Source organism: Pongo abelii, chromosome 15 (assembly GCF_028885655.2).
Source record: "Pongo abelii isolate AG06213 chromosome 15, NHGRI_mPonAbe1-v2.0_pri, whole genome shotgun sequence".
NCBI classification, from domain to species: Eukaryota; Metazoa; Chordata; class Mammalia; order Primates; family Hominidae; genus Pongo; species Pongo abelii.
This window is the reverse complement of record NC_072000.2, coordinates 38999321-39008828: the sequence shown is the minus strand read 5'-3', so window position 1 is coordinate 39008828 and position 9508 is coordinate 38999321. Positions and strand designations below refer to the sequence as shown.

Sequence of the window (9508 nt, the reverse complement as noted above, 5' to 3'; positions counted from 1 at the left end):
TGGCCATGTGACTGGCTTTGGCCAATGGGACTCTTCGGAGGCATGACACAAGATGAGACTTGATAAGCACTTGCACCTTATGTCTGTTCTCTCAGATCACTCCCTCCAAGCTGGTTGCCATGTGGTAAGGAAGTCCTGGCTAGCCAGCACAGGAAGAAGAACAGAGTGGCTCAGCTGAGCTTCCAGCTCAGTGCAGGCACATGAGCAATACTCGTGAAGCCAAAGAACCTCCCTGCCAACCCACAGGATCATGAGAAACAATCAAGGTTGTTTTAAGCCACTGAGTTTTTGGGTGGTTTATTACACAGCAATAGGTAACTGAAACACATGGGAATGTGGACGCAGTAGGATGCTAAGGCAGAAATTAAAATACAAAGGAAGATATTCATCGTAATCGAGACTTTGTAAAAATGCATGCCTATAGCACAAATCAGGATTAGAAGCTACTTTAAAATTATATAAAGTGTCTGCTGCTCATTGGGTTACTTTTTAAAGTATATATTTCTTTAAAAGTGCTGTAAGAAACTTCAAAAAGCCAGTCATAGCTCCTGTTGTCAAGATCTTCCAGTCATTGGGGAAAGTAGTGCCAGGGAGCTCTTAAGAACAGTGCTGGTGACTCCCAGCCCAGAGAGGGACTGCCTGGTTAGGAGAGGTTCTGGGGCTAGCGGAAGGCCAGTGCAGCTTGCAGGAGAAGCGACCTACATCTTCTTTTTATTTATTTATTTTTTTTAATTAAGTATTTATTGATCATTCTTGGGAGTTTCTCGGAGAGGGGGATATGGCAGGGTCATAGGATAATAGTGGAGAGAAGGTCAGCAGATTAACACATGAACAAAGGTCTCTGGTTTTCTAGGCAGAGGTCCCTGCGGCCTTCTGCAGTGTTTGGGTCCCTGGGTACTTGAGATTAGGGAGTGGTGATGACTCTTAAAGAGCATGCTGCCTTCAAGCATCTGTTTAACAAAGCACATCTTGCACCGCCCTTAATCCATTTAACCCTGAGTTGACACAGCACATGTTTCAGAGAGCAGGGGGCTGGGGGAAAGGCCATAGATCAACAGCATCCCAAGGCAGAAGAATTTCTCCTAGTCAGAACAAAATGGAGTCTCCTATGCCCACCTCTTTCTACACAGACACAGCAACAATCTGATCTCTCCTTCCTTTCCCCACACTTCCTCCCCTTCTCTTCAACAAAACCGCCATCGTCCTCATGGCCCGCTCCCGATGGTCGCTGTCTCTTTGGAGCTGTTGGGTACACCTCCCAGACAGGGCGGCTGGGCAGAGGCGCTCCTCACCTCCCAGACAGGGCGGCCTGGGCAGAGGCGCTCCTCACTTCCCAGACGGGGCGGCCGGGCAGAGGCGCTCCTCACTTCCCAGACGGGGCAGCCGGGCAGAGGCGCTCCTCACTTCCTCCCAGACGGGGCAGCCGGGCAGAGGTGCTCCTCACTTCCTCCCAGACGGGGTGGCAGCCAGGCAGAGACGCTCCTCACCTCCCAGACGGGGTGGCCAGGCAGAGGCGCTCCTCACTTCCTCCCAGACGGGGTGGCGGCCTGGCAGAGGCGCTCCTCACCTCCCAGACAGGACGGCCGGGCAGAGGCGCTCCTCACTTCCCAGATGGGGTGGCCGGACAGAGGCGCTCCTCACTTCAAAGACGGGGAGGCCGGGCAGAGGTGCTCCTCACTTCCCAGACGATGGGCGGCCGGGCAGAGGCGCTCCTCACTTCCCAGACGGGGCGGCCGGGCAGAGGCGCTCCTCACCTCCCAGACGGGGCGGCCGGGCAGAGGCGCTCCTCACCTCCCAGATGGGGCTGCCGGGCAGAGGCGCTCCTCACTTCCTCCCAGACGGGGTGGCGGCCTGGCAGAGGCGCTCCTCACTTCCCAGATGGGGCGGCCGGGCAGAGGCGCTCCTCACCTCCCAGACGGGGCGGCCGGGCAGAGGCACTCCTCACCTCCCAGATGGGGCTGCCGGGCAGAGGCGCTCCTCACTGCCTCCCAGACGGGGTGGCGGCCTGGCAGAGGCGCTCCTCACCTCCCAGACAGGGCGGCCGGACAGAGGCGCTCCTCCCTTCCCAGATGATGGGCGGCCGGGCAGAGGCACTCCTCACTTCCCAGACGATGGGCGGCCGGGCAGAGGCGCTCCTCACCTCCCAGACGGGGCGGCCGGACAGAGGCGCTCCTCACTTCCCAGATGATGGGCGGCTGGGCAGAGGCGCTCCTCACTTCCCAGACGATAGGCCGCCAGGCAGAGGCGCTCCTCACCTCCCAGACGGGGCGGCCGGGCAGAGGCGCTCCTCACCTCCCAGATGGGGCTGCCGGGCAGAGGCGCTCCTCACTTCCTCCCAGACGGGGTGGCGGCCTGGCAGAGGCGCTCCTCACCTCCCAGACGGGGCGGCCGGACAGAGGCGCTCCTCACTTCCCAGATGATGGGCGGCCGGGCAGAGGCGCTCCTCACTTCCCAGACGATAGGCCGCCAGGCAGAGGCGCTCCTCACCTCCCAGACAGGGCGGCCGGGCAGAGGCGCTCCTCACCTCCCACATGGGGCTGCCGGGCAGAGGCGCTCCTCACTTCCTCCCAGACGGGGTGGCGGCCTGGCAGAGGCGCTCCTCACCTCCCAGACGGGGCGGCCGGGCAGAGGCACTCCTCACTTCCCAGACGATGGGCGGCCAGGCAGAGGCGCTCCTCACTTCCCAGACGATAGGCCGCCAGGCAGAGGCGCTCCTCACCTCCCAGACGGGGCGGCCGGGCAGAGGCGCTCCTCACTTCCTCCCAGACGAGGTGGTGGCCAGGCAGAGGCGCTCCTCACCTCCCAGACGGGGCGGCCAGACAGAGGCGCTCCTCATCTCCCAGACGGGGCGGCCGGACAGAGGTGCTCCTCATCTCCCAGACGGGGCGGCCGGGCAGAGGCGCTCCTCACTTCCCGGACGTTGGGCGGCCAGGCAGAGGCGCTCCTCTTCTCCCCGAAGGGGCGGCCGGGCAGAGGTGCTCCTCACTTCCCAGACGGGGCAGCCGGGCAGAAGCGCTCCTCACTTTCCAGACGGGGCGGCCAGGTAGAGGCGCTCCTCACTTCCCAGACGGGGCGGCCGGGCAGAGGCGCTCCTCACTTCCTCCCAGACGGGGTGGCGGCCGGGTAGAGGCACTCCTCACCTCCCAGACGGGGCAGCCGGGCAGAGGGCTACTCACCTCCCAGACGGGGCGGCCGGGCAGAGGCGCTCCTCACATCCCAGACGGGGCGGCCGGGCAGAGGTGCTCCTCACTTCCCAGACGGGGCGGCCGGGCAGAGGCGCTCCTCACATCCCAGAGGATGGGCAGCTGGGCAGAGACGTTCCTCACTTCCTATATGGGATGGCGGCCGGGCAGAGGCGCTCCTCACTTCCTATACAGGATGGCGGCCGGGCAGAGGGGCTCCTCACATCCCAGACGATGGGCGGCCAGGCAGAGACGCTCCTCACTTCCTAGACTGGGTGGCAGCGGGGCAGAGGCTGTAATCTTAGCACTTTAGGAGGCCAAGGCAGGCGGCTGGGAGGTGGAGGTTGTAGCCAGCCGAGATCACGCCACTGCACTCCAGCCTGAGCAACATTGAGCATTGAGTGAGCGAGACTCCGTCTGCAATCCCAGCACCTCGGGAGGCCGAGGTGGGCAGATCACTCCAGGCCAGGAGCTGGAGACCAGCCCGGTCAACACAGCGAAACCCCGTCTCCACCAAAAACACAAAAACCAGTCAGGCGTGGCGGCGCGCGCCTGCAATCCCAGGCACTGGGCAGGCAGAGGCAGGAGAATCACAGGAGCCCGAGGCAGGGAGGTTGCAGTGAGCCGAGATCATGGCAGTACAGTCAAGCTTCGGCAACAGAGGGAGACCGAAGAAAGGGGAGAGGGAGAGGGAGGAGAAGGAGGAGAGGGAGGAGAGGGAGAGGGAGGAGAGAGCACATCTTCTTTTTATTGAAAAGTGTCTCTCCATAAGGAAGGAGCTCCACCATCAAACAGAATGAGTGTGTGTGTGTGCGCGCGCGCGCGCGTGTGTGACTCTATCCTCAGGAAAGCCCCCAGTCCTGAGCTTGGTGGTTGAGACAGGACTGGGTTCTGCCTCCAGGCTCACAGGGCCTTTTTGGGACCCACTGACAAGTCTTGAACTCTCAGCTCTTCCAGTCAGCTTCAGACCAAACCATGCTAGGATTGCCCTCAGCAAGTGGGTGACATGATGTGACATGCAGTGCCGGATGTTCTGCAGTTGGTTGAGCTCTCGCTGGCTGAAATATACCATATGTGAGGCATGTGTGAAATTAGGAAAATTACAGCATTGGTAAGGAAGGCATGACATCTGGGAAAGTACCCTTTTTTTTTTTTTTTTTTTTTTGAGATGAAGTGTTGCTCTTTGTTCCCCAGGCTGGAGTGCAATGACATGATCTCTGCTCACTGCAACCTCTGCCTTCCAGGTTCAAGTGACTCTCTTGCCTCAGCCTCCCAAGTAGCTAGGATTACAGGCATGTGCTACCATGCCCAGCTTTTTAGTAGAGATGGGGTTTCACCATGTTGGCCAGACTGGTCTCGAATTCCTGACCTCACATGATCCGCCTGCCTTGGCCTCTCAAAGTGCTGGGATTACAAGTGTGAGCCACCTCACCCCGCCTGGAAAGTACTTAAAAAAAAAAAAAAAGAAAACTTGGCCAGGTGTAGTGGCTCACACCTGTAATCCCAGCACTTTGAGGACGAGGCATGCAGATCACAAGGTCAACAGTTCGAGACCAGTCTGGCCAACATGGTGAAACTCCAGCTCTACTAAAAATACAAAAATTAGCTGGGCGTGGTGGTGTGCACCTGTAGTCCCAGCTACTTGGGAGGCTGAGGCGGGAGAATCGCTTGAACCCAGGAGGCAGAGGTTGCAGTGAGCCAAGATCGTGCCACTGCCCTCCAGCCCAGCGAGAGAGCAAGACTCCGCCTCAAAAACAAACAAACAAAAAAACCCTTAGGTAATTTGGCAAAACAAGCTACTATAAAGACATTCCATCCTTTCCATTTCTTGACTATAATTAGTGTTCATATACCTTTATATACATTTATAAGCTCAAATGAATATTAATACTATTAATATTAAATTAATAATGAATATTAATAAAAAACTAGGACACCATTGATCATGCTGTGTGCGAAAGTTTGGCTGGGATTTTACGACCTATTTAGAGGCAAATTTTCTGTTAGCACTATTGCTTCTGGTTCATGAGATGAACTAATAGTTATTTCCTGGTGTTTCAGGTAGCCCTGGCTACCTGGCCCCAGCTAGTCTGCCATCCTCTCGCAGAAGCACATCATGTAATTCAGCCGTTCCAGACCCAATCACTTCTGAAAAAGTGGGAGCACTGTTTCTGCCAACCCGGAGTCTTTTGTAACTGAGCCCGGGTCTCCTGCAGAGAGTTACGCAGGGAGATCTTGGTTCGATCTGCCTCTTTAAAGGGAAGAACACTGTGTTTGCGACACTTCTGGTTCTCCTTGTGAAATGAAGTGCTGAGTCACCTCTATGAGGAATTCCTGTAATGAGCTTCCTAGATTTCCCAAGACTCCTTTTATATTCATTTTTCCTTGATTGAGAAATGAGTGCAGGCCGGATGTGTTGGCTCATGCCTGTAATCCTAGCACTTTGGGAGGCCAAGGAGGGAGGATCACTTGAGCTCAAGTGTTCGAAACCAGCCTGGGTCACATGGTGAAACCCCATCTCTACAAAAAATACAAAAGAATTAAAAGAATTAGCTGGGTGTGGTGGTGCATGCCTGTAGTCCCAGCTACTTGGGAGGCTGATGCAGGAGAATTGCTTGAACCTGGGAGATAGAGGTTGCAGTGAGCTGAGATTGTGCCACTGCACTCCAGCCTGGGTGACAGAGCAAGACCTTGTCTCAAAAAAAAAAAAAAAAAAAAAAAGTAGCCTAGTCATATCACAGAAGGTAGGGAGACATAGGTGTTAACAGCTGGGACTCCTTCAGGTGCAGCGCAGGGGGCTTTGAAACAGAACCTGTCTCTTTCTTTCTCTCTCTCGTTTTTTTTTTTCTTGAGATGGAGTTTCACTCTTGTTGCCCAGGCTGGAGTGCAGTGGTGCAATCTCAGTTCACTGCAACCTCCACCTCCCAGGTTCAAGCAATTCTCCTGCCTCAGCCTCCTGAGTAGCTGGGACCACAGGCGCGTGCCACCATGCCCAGCTAATTTTTGTATTTTTAGTAGAAATGGGGTTTCACCATATTGGCCAGGCTGGTCTCGAACTCCTGGCCTCAGGTAATCCACCCACCTCAGCTTCCCAAAGTGCTAGGATTATGGGCGTGAGCCACCACGACTGGCCTCTCTCTCTTTCTTTTTTCTTTTTCTTTTTTTTTTTTTTTTTGAGACAGAGTCTTACGCTGTCACACAGGCTGGAGTGCAGTGGCACAATCTCTGCTCACTGCAACCTCCGCCTCCTGGGTTCAAGCAATTCTCCTGCCTCAGCCTCTTGAGTAGCTGGGATTACAGGCGCTCACCACCACGCCTGGCTAATTTTTGTATTTTTGGTAGAGCCAGGGTTTCACCATGTTGGTCAGGCTGGTCTCGAACTCCTGACCTCGTGATCCGCCCATCTCATGATCTGCCTGCCTCAGCCTCCCAAAGTGCTAGGATTACAGACGTGAGTCACTGCGCCTGGCCTCTCTCCCTCCCTCCCTTTTCTTTCTTTCTCTTTCTTTCTTTCTCTCTTTCTTTCTTCCTTCCTTCCTTTCTTTTTCTTTCTTTCTCTCTTTCTCTTTCTTTCTCTCTTTCTCTTTCTTTTTTCTTCTTTTTCTTTTTTTTTTTTTAGATACAAGGTCTACACTATGTTGCCCAGGCTGGTCTTGAACTCTTGAGCTCAAGCAATCCTCCTGCCTGGGCCTCCCAAAATTCTGGGATTACAGGCATGAGCCACCACACCTGGTCCAGAACCTGACCTTTCTATTTGCTAAAGGCTCCATTCATAGATGCAGGAAAGACTGCTGGCTGGGACCCTTCCCTGGGAAAAGAAGGGCCAGCTGTATACACAGTGTTGACTTTCTGCCCAAATGGTCTGCTTCAAAAGGCCACTTTGTCTTAATGGGAAGTTTTAGTTCTGACTGCTCAGTGCCCCAGGCCTCTAATATCCTGATGAGGGGAAGGCACTAGTTACTACTGTTTCTGGCTTGCTAGTCCTGCACCTTGGCTTGCCTTCCAGCCTCATTGTTTTTGTTTTGTTTGAGACAGGGTCACACGCCATCTCCCAGGCTGGAGTGCAGTGGTGCAATCATGTCTCACTGTAGCAGCCTCAACCTTGCAGGCTCAAGCAATTCTCCTATCTCAGCCTCCTGAGTAGCTGGGACTACAGGTGCGTGCCACCACACCTGGCATTGTAGACACAGGGTCCCACTATGTTGCCCAGGCTGGTCTAGAACTCCTTGGCTCAAGCAATCCTCCTGTCTTTGCCTCCCAAAGTGCTGGGATTACAGGCGCGAGCCACCGTGCCTGGCCCAGCCTCATTGTTGTGCAGTCTGAACAACCAAGCTCCTGGTGAGAATTCCATGACCCGCCCTCCAGCAGGCAGCAACAGGGGTGGGCCCAGGGTCCAGCTGGACGCATTCCTTGTGGTCTCCTCTTGCCCACTGGCAGCCAAGGATCTGGTCTGAGCAAGGCCTTCTCACAGTTCACTGTTGGAGTCCTCACTGTGAATAACCAAGAAAAACTTCCTTGCTCTTGGGGCCCGGTTTGCCTGGGCAGGCTTTGTGAGTCCCTGCTCAGAGGACCCCCTGATACCCCATCAAGGGAGGGAGGCCACCATGGAGTCACTTCTGGGAAGGCAATAGAACGCAGTGGTTCATGGTGGCCTCCTGGCCTCACTGCCTGCCAACTGTGGGACCTTGAGCACATCTCCTAACCTTTCTGTTTCTCAATTTGCTTACCTTTCAATTGAAGGGTTTTGTAGTTCCTACCTGTGGTATGGAAAGAAGTAACCCAAACCCTTGACCCATGGTAAGCTCTCAATAATGTGACCATTAATATTAGTTATTGGGGCTGGGCGTGGTGGCTCACACCTGTTATCCTAGCACTTTGGGAGGCCGAGGTGGGTGGATCACTTGAGGTTAGGAGTTTGAGACCAGCCTGGCCAACATGGTGAAACCCCGTCTCAACTAAAAATACAAAAATTAGCCAGGCATGGTGGTGCATGCCTGTAATCCCAGCTACTTGGGAGGCTGAGGCACAAGAATTGCTTGAACCCGGGAGGCAGAGGTTGCAGTGAACTGAGGTCGTGCCACTGCACTCCAGCCTGGGCGATACAGCTAGACTCCATCTCAAAAAAAAAAATTAGTTATTGGGCAGTGGGGAGACTATGAAGATTTTTTATCTGCCCCATTTCAGAAAATAATCCCAGTTGGTCCCACTAATCGGAGTCAACACCCCCTACCCCAACCCCCCAAACCACCTGGGCTGCAGAAGGCCTTGTCTCAGCCGGATAGCCTAGAGATGCAGCACCTAGATCTTCTTCACTCCAGTCCTTGGATTTCCATGGCTTCTGTCCTAGAATGACTGTCCATCCACATTCAGCACACACTCTTCAAGTTAGGCATGAATGGGGAGGTGGAAAGTTGCTCAGGAATCTGTGTGCTGTGCAAGAAGAAGGAACACTGGCATCACACAGTCAGTGTGGATTGATATCTATATTTCCACCCTACTTTGGAAGATCCCAAGAGATGGAATCTCAGAAAAGGGAATGGTCACCACTCCCATAGGGGTTATCAGGGAGGGCTTTGTAACTGTCCAACAGGTTCTTCTTGCCTGCTGCCCAGATAGAGCCAATTTATCAAGACAGGGGAACTGCAATAGAGAAAGAGTTTAATATACCAAGAGCTGACTAAATAAGAGACCACAATTTTATTATTACTAAATCAGCCTCTCTGAAAATTTGGAGGCCAGGGTTTTTCAAGTATAGCTTGGTGGGCAGGGGGCTAGGGAATCAGTATTGCTGAATGGCTGGGGATGCAATCATAGTGGTGTGGAAAATGGTCCTCTTGCACTGAGTCCATTTCTGGGTGTGGGGCACAGAAAAGTTGGGTCAAGAGGCCTGGCCTTCAGAAATGCAAATGGCTGAAAATCCATCTCAGAAGGCCAGTCTCAGTTTCTACAATAGCGACGTATGTGATATAAGAAAGTAATTGGAGAAGTTACAAATCTTGTGACTTCTGGAATAATGGCTGGTAATCATTGAACTATGTGTACATCTTAGCAGAGCTCAAGCCCCTCTCATCGTCCTAACCTGGTGGCGTTTCATTCATTTTACAAAAGTGGTTTAATTTTGGAGAAGAGCTATTATCATTTAAACTATAAACTAAATTTCTCCCAGCGTTAGCTTGGCTCACACCTAAGAATCACCAGGGGCACTTTGGAGGTTAAAGGCAGGATGGAGTTGGTTAGGTCAGATCCCTTTCACTGTCATCATTTCCTCACTGTTAAATTTTTTGCAAAAGCAGTTTCAGCTTCAGGAGGAGGTGGCATTTACTTTT

General features: G+C 53.8%; 1 long non-coding RNA gene across 1 annotated transcript; it reads right to left on the bottom strand.

The window, feature by feature from the left end:
- Positions 1-267: 267 nt before the first annotated feature.
- Positions 268-3112, bottom strand: LOC134760073 (uncharacterized). The gene is made up of 2 exons (XR_010136960.1): positions 2525-3112; positions 268-2487 (listed from the first exon to the last, which is right to left on the bottom strand). It is a non-coding gene; the product is annotated as an uncharacterized LOC134760073 (long non-coding RNA).
- Positions 3113-9508: the final 6396 nt, after the last annotated feature.